This window comes from Phalacrocorax aristotelis, chromosome 6, assembly GCF_949628215.1.
Source record: "Phalacrocorax aristotelis chromosome 6, bGulAri2.1, whole genome shotgun sequence".
Classification (NCBI taxonomy): Eukaryota; Metazoa; Chordata; class Aves; order Suliformes; family Phalacrocoracidae; genus Phalacrocorax; species Phalacrocorax aristotelis.
Window position 1 is genome coordinate 53,231,247 of NC_134281.1, and position 14,742 is coordinate 53,245,988.

Genomic DNA, 14,742 nt, shown 5'->3' on the forward strand with positions numbered 1-14,742 from the left:
TGATGATCTTTACCCTCATCAGGTCCTCAAATTCATAATAAGAGACAGACAGAACATTAATATCCTTTTCTTTGAGATAACAGCATATCCTGAAAGAACAGATATACCAAATACTATTTGGGGATACCAATTGTGTTCTGTGAAAAGATACAGAAAATCTGGATGAAGATGATGAATTTTGCTGATGCACAAATAGATGTTTTACCTTTTTAATATTAAACCAGGAAAAAAGTCCACATTAATTCATTCTTCCTTTGTTGGAGAGCTCATGAGCTGTCTTGAGGGAACCACTCAGAGATCTGCTGTGATCTGCTCAGAGAAATAGGATGGAAAGTTTCTTCTTCATTCCCACAAGGCAAGAAAGGATGAGAGTGAGACTGAAAGACAAGGTGTCAAAATCCCACACATTTTGCTATCACAAGAACAGGAGATAACTGAACAGTCTGAATCCTGACACCCCAATGCGTCAGCTTCTATGGGATGTGTTACAGACTCAGCTTGCAGAAATCCGTGTATCCTATTATTTTAAAACACTGCAACAGTGGCAGCAAGGCTAATTTATCACATTTACATAAGGCATCAAAAGAGAGCAGTGGTGCTGGGAAAGTGATTATATTAGTCTAGACTATTCAGAAAACAACTGGTTTTTGGTGCAGTGGTCATGCTGTATGCAAGACCATACAGATTACCTGGCAAGAAGAGACATAAGGGATCCCTTCGTTGGGAGCTTCACCTTGGGCAGCACCTGGCTGCTTCGGATGGAGTCAAGATTTGCAAATAAAACAGTTTGTTTTGCTCTATTTTTGCAAAATAACCTAAGGTCCTCAGATAAGGCTGCTGTACTTGCATAAGCTGAGCATTAGTGTGAGAATATTCTTCAACGCAGTATTGAAGTTTGACCCTGGCTGTCTCCTTTGTACTGTGCCATCAGTGCCAAGAGAATGAAGAGCTATTTTAACAGGACAGCTGGAGATTTCTTTTGTGTAGATAGTGCTATGCCGCCCACAGTCATTGGGAACATTGCAGGGTGGGCCAGAAAGAAAGGCTTTGGGTAGGTGCAGAGTGAACTGCGCTGGTATAGCACAGCAGGCTCGCAAGGATCTCTCCCATGCAGCATACTTTAAAAAAACCCTTAACTTCCCTATGTGTTTTAGGGATCATCTTCATTTGAAGCAAGGATCTCGGGGAAAGTCAGCATGAAGGCCACTTTTTCCCTTCTTTGACCATGCCCTTTATGCATTATGGCTAGATCATTCTCACCCATTCACATGAGCTTTCTATGCAGGTACTGTACAGGATAATTAATGGACAATACCAATTCTATTGTTAGAAAACCTAGAGTACCCCAGATGTTTGAAGAGGTCATGTACATCATTTGATGAAAATATTACTTTATCTGAACATGTTTTCTTATTTTATAAAGGTAAAACAGGACAAATCCTTCACGATCGTTGTTTAACAAATGTATGATTTACCTTAGCCACAGGAAACTCTGGGAACAGCTAGTGGTAAAAATCTCCTCTGCCAAGCTTTTTTATTTCTGCTAAACTTTAAGACAGAAGCCCTGCTCTTTCTTTTTCAACAAATGAGCCCCATAAGACTATTGGGTAAAGCAACTCAGCCAGAATGATGTAATATGCAGGATGTTTGCAGGCATAGGTTCAATATGACTACATTGTTCCTTATTTATAAACATGTCACTTTTTACTGGCACAGCTTCACACATTTTTGATGATGAGAGCTGCTCTTTCCTTGGCAAAACAACACAAATTCATTACAGCAGGAGGAACTAACATCACAAGATTTCAAATAATAGAACCATCTTTGCATGACTCAAAGTTTTTACTCAGACATAGGGCAGATTGAAGTGCTAAAGTAATGAAAAACTTTCCTGAAATACAGGAAAGTAACTGCAAAAGACATGGATATAGGAGGAAATGGGAAATGTATATTTTCTGTGGTGGATCATCTTATTTTGGAAAGAGTCAGAATTCTCTTATGGGTTTGTGTCTGATGCCTTCAAATTATTTTGATGTATACTTGTATGCTTAAAATTATTTCCCCTCCCTTTTATTGTGCTGTCACGCGAATGGATTCATGTGTCATTTTCTATTTTCATTACAATTTCTGTCAGGAACATGAAAAACCCAAATGTCTTAGTAATTTGTAAACTACCACAATGTACTCTATTTGGCCTGACCTTGTCATTATTGTATAACTTAATTGGCCAACTATTCCACTTCTTTTTCTTTTCATAGCCTTATTATAGTGGAAAATGAGAAGAGACTTGTCATTGACCAGTCAATCAAAAATACACACCATTTAGAGACGAAAATAACAACCTCTCAATTAATTTCATAGAATTAACACTGATTATGATAAAAGTCTCCTGAGATAAAGACTGAGATCAGGACTAATAAGCAGACATTTAGCCATTCCTCTGACAAAGCCTGTAATAAAATTAGGAAATGGAACAGTTTAATTCCATCACAAAAGTGCAGTTCCATATTTTCGCTCTCAGACTAGAAGATATTTAAGAGATGTCCATTTTTCTCTGCACTAAGAATCAGAGTACATCTCATTTTGCCAGTTCTGTTGGCTGAAGTGTAGAACTGGCTGTAATTTCAAAAAATGTCTTTCCCAAGATACTTGATGACATTTTCACATTTTGGACTACCTCTCTGATGGAAGCATAATCATTTCACTAGTGCGATGTTATTTCTTGCAATGGTTTGAGTTTTCCTCACACAGTTTCTATCTTTGGATGGAGTAATTTTAAACTTGCCAAGGAAAGGACAGTCTCTTCTTTTTTTAAGCAGCGCCCATAGGGTTTGCAACAAGATAGTCCGTGCTCTATCACAACAATAACAATAATATAAAAGAAATAAAATAGACATGACAGAAACCTGTGCCCCAGAATTGGCCATAAATCAGTGAGTTCTGAGGAAGAGGAAGCCACTGGGGAAGGCTGCTTTATTATTACTATGGGAGAATCAGACACTAGTCATTTAGTACCTGATTTAAGGTAACACAGGCTTCAAAATGAAAAATTGTTCAAGACAGAGGCTTTTTATTTCTGTGAAAAGGAGCATTGTTATCACAGAATCAGTGGTTATCACAAAAAAGTATAGTCAGTTATAGTTACGAATATTTGTTGGTCCAGTATCCCGGACAAATGTTTTAAATGAAATATTCTGTCTCGTTGTATAAAGATCACACCTCTAGTCTAAAACTAATGGTTAAAATCTATTAAACATTACTATTATTCAGTTAACTTTTTCCCTGGTATCTTTAATTAAGACAGGTTTCTCTCCTGCCTTATGAAAAAGCTCCATCAAGAGATCCTTCCCAAGATATTCACTGACTCCACCTACCTTCCTCTGGTCTTCACAGGGTACCACTGCAGAAAGCCACAAGCAAGAAAGAGAAAGTGGGTGCAGTTTTGAAAGAAGTCAGCTGACTGTGCCAATTGCCTGATGGACACCAGATTAGAGGACCCAGGATAGCGAAAGAGTGATCAGGTGGAAATTACCTTTCTTTCCCCTTCTTTTTTATTTCAGGTCAAAGAGCAGATTTGAAATAAGAACATGGGCTTTTTAAAATAAGCACCTAAGCCGTTCTGTCATACACTACAGTAGTTCAAAATTATTAGGTTGCACATTATTCTCTTTCTCACTCGAACAAATCAATTTACTGCTTGACAAATAAGCACATAATGCAAAATGCCAACTTACAGATTGGTATCATTAAAGAGAGAGCATGGTTTTATTGGCGAGGGACCATATTTCGCCTACATTGCAGATCTCAGGGCAGAAAGCTTTGTTTGTACAGGATATGTGACCCATTACATCTGGTACACTACAAAGAAACTGCAGATATGGTCAAGTAGGACTGAAATGAAAGTGTAAGTATTTGGATTGTCATACCCATACCACAAACAAAACTGTCTGATTCTTCATAGGCATGTCAGAATTGGGAATTGATCTGTTATAATAGATACATAACAGAAAAATTGGAAAATATTTTGCATGCAAAAGGTTTTTAGTATCTTGAAATGCAAAAGTCTCCAGTGCTCCGTGTCTAGAAGTTTTAAATAACTAGCCAATATTCATTATAGTGCTGAGGACACATACAAAAATTAAAATGTCATTAAACTTAAGCTTGCATTCCAGAAATCTAACAATAATTTAATAGAAAGATAGGGAAAATGTGCCTTTAATATAGAGGTTCTATAGCTGTTTTGAAGATTGTAATCAAACTCTGGGAGGAGGAGGATTAAGTTAAGCTGTGTCTTGAGTGTTGTCTCTTCTGTTGTATTGGTGTAGTATGGTTCCAATATAGAAAATGTGATCTACATTTAAATTATTCATGCTCTTTTTCATTAGAAAACCAAAAAGTCAATTTAAAAACTTGGTAAAATTTTTATGAAAGCCAAAGCTCTACAATAACTTCGACTCTGTGTTCCTAGGTAACAACTTTTTCCTCATCGTTCTTTTTCTCAATAAAAGCAAATTTTAAAATTTACATCTTTCAGGAGTGATGAGGCCCTGTAAACAAACATAAGTATGCATAGCACTGTTCCAGGTTGGACGCCTGTCACTCAAATCACTGTCATGCCGCAAGCTACCCTGATACAATCAGAAGGGAAAATAGAGTTAGTTAGATGGGTTTACAGGATGATGTCTGCATGAGTGACAGATGTTTGTGCTCTAGCAACATTATGTTTTATTATAGAACAATTGCTTCTAATAGCTTTTACGTTTATGTTCAATGTGTTGCAAATTCACATCCATACCTTAAAAAAAAACCAACAGAGAAATATTATGAATTTGTTCCTCCTCTCCCCCAAATCAAAGCATTTTTTTTTTCCAAGAAAATGTAATTTGGGCAGCTGGTGAACTGTGGAGCTCACCAATCTATGAGTTCTCAAACAGACACAAACAGTGTCTTCATGGTTCAAGGAAGAACTGACATTACACCCGAAAGGATTATCAATCACCGACTGCACAATATCATCTGTTGTAAATTGGAAGCCTGATTAATAACAGCGATTCAAGCATGTTCCTTGAAAATTGTGATATTTATTGACTAACTGGACTGGCGACTTTCTTTTTTCTTGTTGTTTGCACTCAATTTGTGCTCCTTTCTGTTACTGATACTGTATATTACAATTTCTGTTATGATTGTTTTCCACATTATATAAAGTCAATAGTGAAGTGTCAGGTGAAGCAGGTAAATTTTTCATAAATTGTGTTTAAGACTTGCTGCCCTATTTTTGATTTTTTTTCCTCATTCATCCGTGGTTGTACTGCACCTCCGTTTTCTTCTCTTGTCATTGTGGGAATATCTAGAAAACAACTTTTAATCCCAGTGGTTTAAATAGCCTTTGCAGTTGTTTACCTTTTTAGAATTCTCTGTTTTTCCTGAAGTATTGAATCAGTATTTTTGGAGAAGTTTAATTTTTAAAAACAGAATGGCTTCAAGAAACTTGATTTCCATATTAGCATATACATATCAATTACTTTCAATCTGACTCCAACTACATTGAACTTCATATATTTTTCAGGTGATAAAGTCAACATATGGCTGAAGAAAGGGACTTTGGATTTCTGTGCCTCAATTACCTGTTACATTTTAGGACCTCTGTGAAAAAGAATAGGCCCAACTTAATCTTTTTTGTTTATTTTGTTGTTGTTTTTAACTTGGTAGGCTCTGTTTTTAACTCTTTCATCTTAATCCTATTTCCTTAGTCTAGTCTTGGGAGTGTACCAAGTTTCTCACTTGACTGGCTTGGGTGAACTAGAGCTTGTGTCCACAGGATTCCCAACAACTGTCTTTCACAAAACTGGCGGAGCTGACACTTTTCTCCTGAGGTAATGTACTCAAACTGGCATACTAACAGAGTTAACACTCACAGACTGGGATAAAGTGAAGAATAAATAATTCCTGCAATTTACTCAGTACTGTGAGCCTGAAAAAATAATAAATAATATTAATAGACATGGAAACTATTTAACCTGTGAAAGAATCTCAGGTTGGAAGCGACCTCAGGAATCATTTAGTCCAACCTTTCTAAGAAGAGCAGAGTCTAGACAAGATGGCCCAGCACCCTGTCCAGCTGAATCTTAAAAGTGTCCAACATGGCTGAGTCAACCACTTCCCTGGGGAGATTATTCCAATGGTTGACTGTCCTCACTGTGAAAAATTTCCCTCTCGTGTCCAATCGGAATCTCCCCAAGAGCAATTTGTGTCCGTTCCCCCTTGTCCTCTCCACGGGACTCTGTAAAAAGGGAGCCTCCATCTTCTCTGTATCTACCCCTTAAGTACTGGTACATGGTGATGAGATCCCCTTGAAGCCTCCTTTTCTCAAGGCTGAACAAACCCAGTTCTCCCAGCCTATCCTCATATGGCAGCTTCCCAGTCCTCTGATCATCTTGGTGGCCCTTCTCTGGACCCGTTCCAGCCTGTCCACATCCTTTTTGTATAGCGGGGACCAGAACTGTACACAGTACTCCAGGTGTGGCCTGACAAGCGCTGAGTAGAGCGGGAAAATGTCTTCTTTCTCTCTGCTGGCGATGCCCTTTTTGATGCAACCCAGCATCCTGTTGGCCTTCTTGGCTGCAGCAGCCCACTGTTGGCTCATGTTGAGCTTTCTGTCCACCAGGACCCCCAGGTCCCTTTCCATAGAGCTGCTCTCCAGCCAGGTGGATCCCAGCCTGTGCTGCACTCCCAGATTATGTTTTCCCAGGGGCATGACCTTACACTTGTCCTTGTTGAACTTCATAAGGTTCTTGTTAGCCTATCCATATCTTCCTGTAGGTACTGTACTGTCTAGATCAACTTCACACTAGTCCAGCTGTGGAAACTTCATTTTTTTACATGCTTCCTGTCTTTAGAAGGGGATACCAGCTGAGACTGTTATCTGGTACTGCATTCACCACCACATTTTTTTAAATTAGTAAACATGATATCAGCAAAACCTTGCAGTGCAAGAAAAAAAAACACCCCAAACCTCCAAAACCACCCACCCCAACCCCTCCTCCCCCCAAACCTCATCTATTTTAGCATCATAACAATTACATTAATATTGAAAAATTCAGGACGTTTTGGAAACCAAACCTCATGAATTACGATCAGCCCCAGCTGCTTGAAAAATCTTTAAAAATCATGACCTTGAAGCAAGGTATGTACCCCAAAAGAAATAAAACAGACAATGAGCAGAAGCCAGAGGCCTGTGTAAGTTTTTGCTGAAAGGTTAATGATAACTGTCCATGACTGGCTTTTATGAACATGAAATTGATTTAGCATAGATCACCTCTTACGTTCAATTGCTAGATATTTTCTTACTTTTAAGAACTGAAAGTCTCAAACTTCATTACAATTATTTGCAAATGAGATTTACCTTTTTCTAGCCAGGCAAGTTATTTTATTACTTAGGTGGTCTCAGAATGGAGAAAATGTCCTCACTGATGAGAGTGCAATGTAATAACCTCAATTTTGCAAGCATTGTAATTTTCTGCATGGCCACTGGTGTTGTAAGGTGGGGGAGCTGGGGTCTGAGCGTGGCATCAGCACCACAAAGCTGATCTAGCCCACCTATTTGGCTGGATAGCCCCCAGCACACCTGTCCTGAGGCTCCATCCTGGCATCATATTTCTGCCCTCCTCCAGGCTTGGCAGGACACATCCCAACAGTTCCAAGGCTAGTGTTACAATGGATTTACTTTGGTCATGTATTCTTTTCTTTATTGAAACAGAAAACAAATACCTAAATCTCTATGATGTTTCTATTGCTGTCTTCCTCTAACCTAGTCACAGAAAACTCATTACACTGAAGCTCTAGAAACATGTTTCTAGAGTAAGATGCCTGTCAGTTTTCAGATGAGGTTTTATAGCTGTGTTAAACCTCTCCTAGGGCCGTGGTTAGAAGACAAAGGTTGACACTCCGCTAATTAAAGCGAAAAGAATTTCACAAGATCACCACTACAAAGGCACAAACGGTACAAGATTGCATGATAAAATCCTGTAAGTATTTAAGAAATACTTTTAAGGGACCTGTGCACATCTGGGTCTCAAGATCCTCTGTTAAGCACTGAAATAAAGCGGAGAAAGATTAAAAAATGCTGACTGTCTCATTGGTTGGTTGAAATCTACTAGGAGGACACAGAGGAACCCCAGAGGTGTCTAGAAACTCCAGTTACTCTTTTAGAAAGTCCAACAAAAGTTTGCTCTTTCAAAAATTTATATCCTTCCTAAGGAGAGAATATGTTCCTTGGAAAAATGCTTTCTTCAGCATCAGGAAACTGTTTGCAATGGAAAAACAGCAAAGTGAAATGCAGATCAAGAAACTTTATGAGGAAGAATATTCGTCAGGCTAAAATTGTTAGAGACATTCTCAAGAGCAGTACTAAAAGAAAGGGACATGAGGCCTGGAAGCAGAAATGTTAAGAAACCTCAATAATGGAGGAAGGACATTTCTAGGAAAATATAATTTCCTGGAACCTATTCCCAGAAGTGCAGTATTTTAAGCAAAGAGCGAAACTCTACGGTGAACCCTGTAGCATCAGTGATTTAGGGTATGATTCAATGTCCCATTGAAGTCAGCAGGAGATTTCTGCTGCATTCAATAGACTTTTCTTTGCACCCTCATGGAAAGGAAAACTCAGAGTGTAATTTGTAGCCTAAAGTATGCAGTCAGGGGAGAAAAAGCACTGCATGCAGCAGATCAACCCACATCCAGGCCAGCTGCCATGGAAGCCAGAATGACAGCAGGCAAAATATCAGGCATCTATGGACAGACATGCAGGTGGGCAACACCCAGGCACAGTTATTGCCAACGGCTGCCCAAGGAGCACCAGCCAACTTCACAGACCTCCAGTAGCAGAGCAGCAGAGAATAGATAAATGAACAAACTAATGCACTTTAATGCAAGCAGCCAACACTAGCTAGCATGACAAATCAAGAGAGTCGGGATCTACTCTGGCTAGATAAAGGTTCAGGATGACTGGACCTGTCCTGCTTCACATGGGATCCTGGGTAATACGCACAAGGCCAGGGTATTTTAAGTCCAGAGTGACTTAACAAAGCCATCTCTTCTACCTCTTTCTGAAATGTTAGTGGTTATGCTGGCCCCTGCCACAAAAGTTCCCAGTCCTGTACTGCCACTTGAGGGCTCACTTTTAACCCAAAACAGCCGCTCAAATTGGCTGCTCAAGGGAAAACAGAAAGTCCCTGTCTCAACCCGGTTGAGGATTTCTGAAAGGCTGCAGGGTGACTTGACTGGATATTCCACTCTCCGGTTTACTCAAAGATGTCTCTCCCTCCTCGTGGCTCCTTCGGGAAGCCCTGATCTCCCTACTGGGCTCTCATTTCCTACTGGTCCCACACCACCAACCACAGACAGCACCAGTACTGGCTTTAGAGAGGAATATAAAGCAGAGGGACCTCTATTTGTCACAGTGAAAGAAATTCACTGCTGTGTGGACAATACCAGCAATATCATTAAAAAATACCAACAGGGACATTTGCATCTATCCACAGGCCTAGCTGATGGTGACAGGTTTAAATGGGACTGAAGTGACACCTCACCTGACCATTCAGAACTTTACCAGAGCACACATGGGCAGCTTTAATTTCCATTGCTATTTGTGCCATATGGGGAACTATCATTGCCCATATTTCTGTTCAGGTCTAACTTATTTAGGATATGCAGTACAAAATATTCAGCTTGCCAATTCTAATACGCGGTCCCCTACAGCCCATGCAGTTCATTTTTTTTCCCTAACTGGCTGGTGTTGCCACCCTGCTATATTAGCCTGATACTGCCCTCCTGCTGCTCTGTCCACCTGCTTCAAATTTATTTCCAAAATGCATCACTGCTGTAGGATATTCTCCCTGAAGAGGAAAAAGTTAATAGGTTTACTCTTCTTAATGTACTCTTAGATTCCTTCTGTTATAAGATTTACTACTGATTATGCATTTTTTTCATTTTCTATTTCTAAGCTGAAGATTAAAATGTCCTGGCCAAAGGGGGAGACACAAATAGAAGGTATTTTAATCTGAATCCTGAAATGGGCACATATGAACATGAGTCACATCCTACTAGAAGTTATCACAGAATGGCAGGGGTTGGAAGGGACCTCTGGAGATCATCTTGTCCAATCCCCCTGCTTGAGCAGGCACACCCAGAGCAGGGGGCACAGGAACGCGTCCAGGCGGGGTGTGAATGTCTCCAGGGAAGGGACTCCACAGCCTCCCTGGGCAGCCTGTGCCCCTGCTCTGGCACACGCACAGGAAAGGATTTTTTTCTCATGTTTAGGTGGAACTTCCGATGTTCCAACTTGTGCCCATTGCCCCTTGTGCTGTCTTTGGGCACCACTGAAAAGAGTCCAGTCTCATCCTCTTGACACCCTCCCATTAGATATTTATAGGTATTGATGAGATGCCCCCTCAGTCTTCTCTTCTCCAGGATGAACAAACCCAGGTCTCTCAGCCTTTCCTCATAACGGAGATGCTCCAGTCCCCTGATCATCTTGGTAGCTCTCCACTGGACTTGGTCAAGGAGTTCCACATCCTTCTTAAACTGGGGGGCCCAGAACTGGACACAGCACTCCAAATGTGGTCTCACTAGGGCAGAGCAGAGTGGGAGGATAACCCCTCTCGATCTGCTGGCCACACTACGTTTAATGTATCCCAGGACACCGTTGGCCTTCTTGGCCACAAGGGCATGTTGCTGGCTCATGGTCAGCTTGCTGCCCACCAGCACTCCCAGGTCCTTCTCAACAGAGCTGCTTTCCAGTAGTTCAGCCCCCAACCTGTACCGGTGCCTGGGGTTGTTCCTCCCCAGGTGCAGGATCCTGCACTTGCTCATGTTGAATTTCTTGAGGTTCTCCTGGACCCAGCCTTCCAGCCTGTCCAGGTCTCGCTCGATGGCAGCACAGCCTTCTGGTGTATCAGCCTCTCCTCCCAGCTTGGTATCATCAGCAAACTTGCTGAGGTTACACTCTATCCCATCATCCAGGTCATTGATGGATATGTTGAACAGGACTGGACCCCAGCACAGACCCCTGGGGAACATCTCTAGTGACAGGCCTCCAGCCAGACCTGCCCCATTGATCACTGCCACATTTACCCTCTGAGTTCTGTTATTGAGCCAGTTCTCTGTCCACCTCACTGTCCTCTCATCTAACCCACACTTCCGTAGCTTGCCTGTGAGGATGTTATGGGAGACAGCGTTGAACGCCTTACTGAAGTCGAGATAAACAACACCCACTGTTCTGCCTTCATCTACCCAATAGTCATTCCATCATAGAATGCTATCAGGTTGGTAAAGCATGATCTTCCCTTGGTGAATCCATGTTGACTACTTCTGATAACCTTCTTGTCCTCTACATGCCTGGAGACAGCCTCCAGAATGAATTGTTCCATCCCTGTTCCAGGGATGCAGGTGAGGCTGGTTGCTCTATAGTTCCGCACGCCTGCCTTCTTGGCCTTTTTGAAGACTGGCATGATATTTGCTTTCCTCTAGTCCTTGGGCACCTCTCCTGTCCTCCATGACCTTTCAAAGTTGATGGAAAGTGGCTTGGCAAGAACATCCACCAGCTCCCTCAGCACTCGTGGGTGCATCCCATCAGGGCCCATGGATCTGCAAGGATCCAGTTGGCTAGGTGATCTCTGACTCAATCCTCCTCAGCCAAGGGGAAGTCTTCCTTTCTCCAGATTTTCTCTCTCTCCTCTGGGCTCTGGGGTGCCTGAGGGTCAGCCTTAGCAGAGAAGACTGAAGCAAAGAAAATATTCAGTAACTCCACAGGTCTTTGAAGAGGCCAAAGTTGGCTCTCCTGAAGCCTGAGGTTCTAATCCTACTTGTTGCCCTGCTTCTACCACACAGAATCCTGAACTCCACCATCTCATGGTTACTGCAGCCAAGGCTACCCCTAACCCTCACATCCTCAGCCAGCCCTTCCTTGTTTGTTAGGATAGGTCGAGCAGCACATCTCACCTCGTTGGCTGCTCCACCACTTGCATCAAAAAGTTGTCCTCGATGCTCTGCAGGGACCTTCTGGATTGTGCATGCCTCACTGTGTTGCTTTTCCAGAAATATCAGGGTGGTTGAAGTCCTCCGCGAGAACCAGGGCCTGTGATTGTGAGGCTGTTTCCAGCTTTCTGTAGAAGGCTTCATCAACTTCCTCTTCCTGATCAGGTGGCCTGTAGGAAATGCCAACAACAGTTTCACCCATATTTGCCTGCCCCTTAATTTTTACCCACTAGCTTTCTACTTGTTCCACTCCAAGACAGAGCTTGGTGAATTACAGTTGCTCTTTCACATAAAGAGCAACTGCCCCACCTCGCCTTGCTGGCCTGTCTTTCCTGAACAGCCTGTAGCCAGCCATGACCACGTTCCACTCATGCGAGCTATCCCACCATGCCACTGCGATTACAATCAGATCATGGCCCTGTGACTGCACACTGACCCCTAGTTCCTCCAGTTTATTCCCCATGCTGTGGTTGTAGTTATGTAGTAGTGCTTGTTTCTTTTCAAACCAAAAACAATGGGAAAATATACCATGTAATTTTTTGAAACAGATACTAAAATAGACTAACATTCAGAACACACAAGATTACTTCCCTTTCTCCCCTTCTGGAGAAGTCCCATAAATTTAACAGAGAATAACAACCTCCCTATAAAATATTCAAACCATCCCATAGAATATAAGACAGAATAACATCCCTGCTATAGAACTCCATTGAATGGTTTAAGCAATTTGTAGACAGGAATCACAACTTTATTAGACCTTACACAGGAATTTCTACACAATCTTATTGGTTTCAGCCTTGTTAAATTGTATGCCTCTCTTCAATACGAGACTAACAGCTCCAACTGTGCAGATATTCTTTCACAGATTACAGAAATAAATTTGTTGCTACCTTTTCTTTTCTTCTTCTAACCTAAATTATTATATAGCATTTTGAAAAATCTTATGGATTCCTTGAGAAAACAATTCCTCACTGTGTCAAAATGACCATTTTTCCTTGTAACACATGTCTCTGTATATACAGATAATGGAGGAAAAATTTCTTCTTTTCAGATGTAATTGAATAAGCTCTTACTGAAAATTAAGGATTTCTGGAGAGAATTCGGCAGAACAGATGTATGCTTTCCCCAAATGAAAAACAGTCATCTGTTTCCTAGAAATCTAAACAACAACAGCAAAGCAGTCACATAAACAAGTAGGGTTTTTTCTTTTTTTCCTACAGATGGTTCTTATTTTTATACAAACGGGTAAAAAGCCACAGTGGAAGTTTCTAAATGAAGCAATGAAGTGCATTCTTATCAATGAAATTTAAATGGTCTCCAGGATGAAATTTTGTTTTATACAAATCTGCCCAATTGTACCTGAAAACCGTACAGCCTTCCTTATTAAAATGCTGCCTTTCAGCCTCCCTGCTTCCATTTAGTCACAGTCTGATCTCCCTATCAATTCATTTTTTCCATTTCTGTTACCTGTAGATCATTTTGCCTTGCTCCTATAATATGGATTTAGAGTTTGCAGTCAGGAACTGATACAATCCAGAGCAAACCCTTTTGATTAGATATTCCTGTTCCATGCTCAGAGCTGACAGGAAGGATATGCTTTTTAATGTCATGAACTGCATTTCCCCCCATCCCCGTAATCATGCTTTGCAGCCACTAAAGAATGAATTGATAGAACAGAGTTACCCAGAGTATCAAAAATCTCCCATCCAGAATGACAGGATATCTTAATGTAATTAAGTATTAGGATTAATTTCTTAATCCTTATATTTTTCACTTGTCCATTTGAGAGATGGGTCTCTAATTAAATTTCACTTTGGTCACTGCAGTGAAAACAATATCATCTAGAAGCCCAGCCACAGTCAGCCTGTGTGGATAGCAGTGATAAGGCTGGGTAATTGCAGGATTAATAACTGGCCTTTTATTGTGCCTGAAAGCAATGTAACAATATATAGACTGAGTAGCTTGAAAACATGGCCGCATGGTACAATATTGCTATGCTGATCACTTTTTCCTTTTCACTTTTTTTTTTTTTCAAGCATGGGAACAATTGGACTACAAAGGTATGATCATTCCTAGGTCATATTCTCCTCTAGGGTTTCCAAAAAGCAAGCAATGCTGCTCAGGCAGCTCCAGTAGCTCTGTGACAAAGTAGAACAAGTTTCAATAACCGCTGCTATTCCTCTTCATTTACAGTGCAGGCCACAGGGTAACTGTTTAATGTGGTAGCCAGTTCCCTGAACCTCTTGTACATTTACTGAAACATGAAGCATTTTCCTAATACTTTGAGCTTCTTGAATAAGTGCAGGATTTCAAAGTTTTAAAAAAAGAGAAAAAATCTAGGGACCAACGCTCTACTGAATAATCTAGCTCTGGAGACAGAGTGTCTGCACAGTAGCGTCCTTCCTTTGTGGCTGGGACACTTCACCCTCAATTAGGGAAAGATACCTTTTAATAGACCTGTTCCCCTTTGTGGCTAGATAGCGATGTTGAGAAAGTGGTAGGAACTAGGAGCCAGGCAACCAGCACGCTCTGCTGAGCTGCTATGGATCTTAATTAATGTGCAGAACAGGGTGTAGGCTTGGACAGTCTATCCATGCCATCTGGATACAGTATGGATGCAAGTGAAACTTGAACATAATCTAATAGGTAAATTGTATGAAAGGAGCTGGTAAAAATCCCTATGTAAAACAATCTTGCGTTAGACAGGCT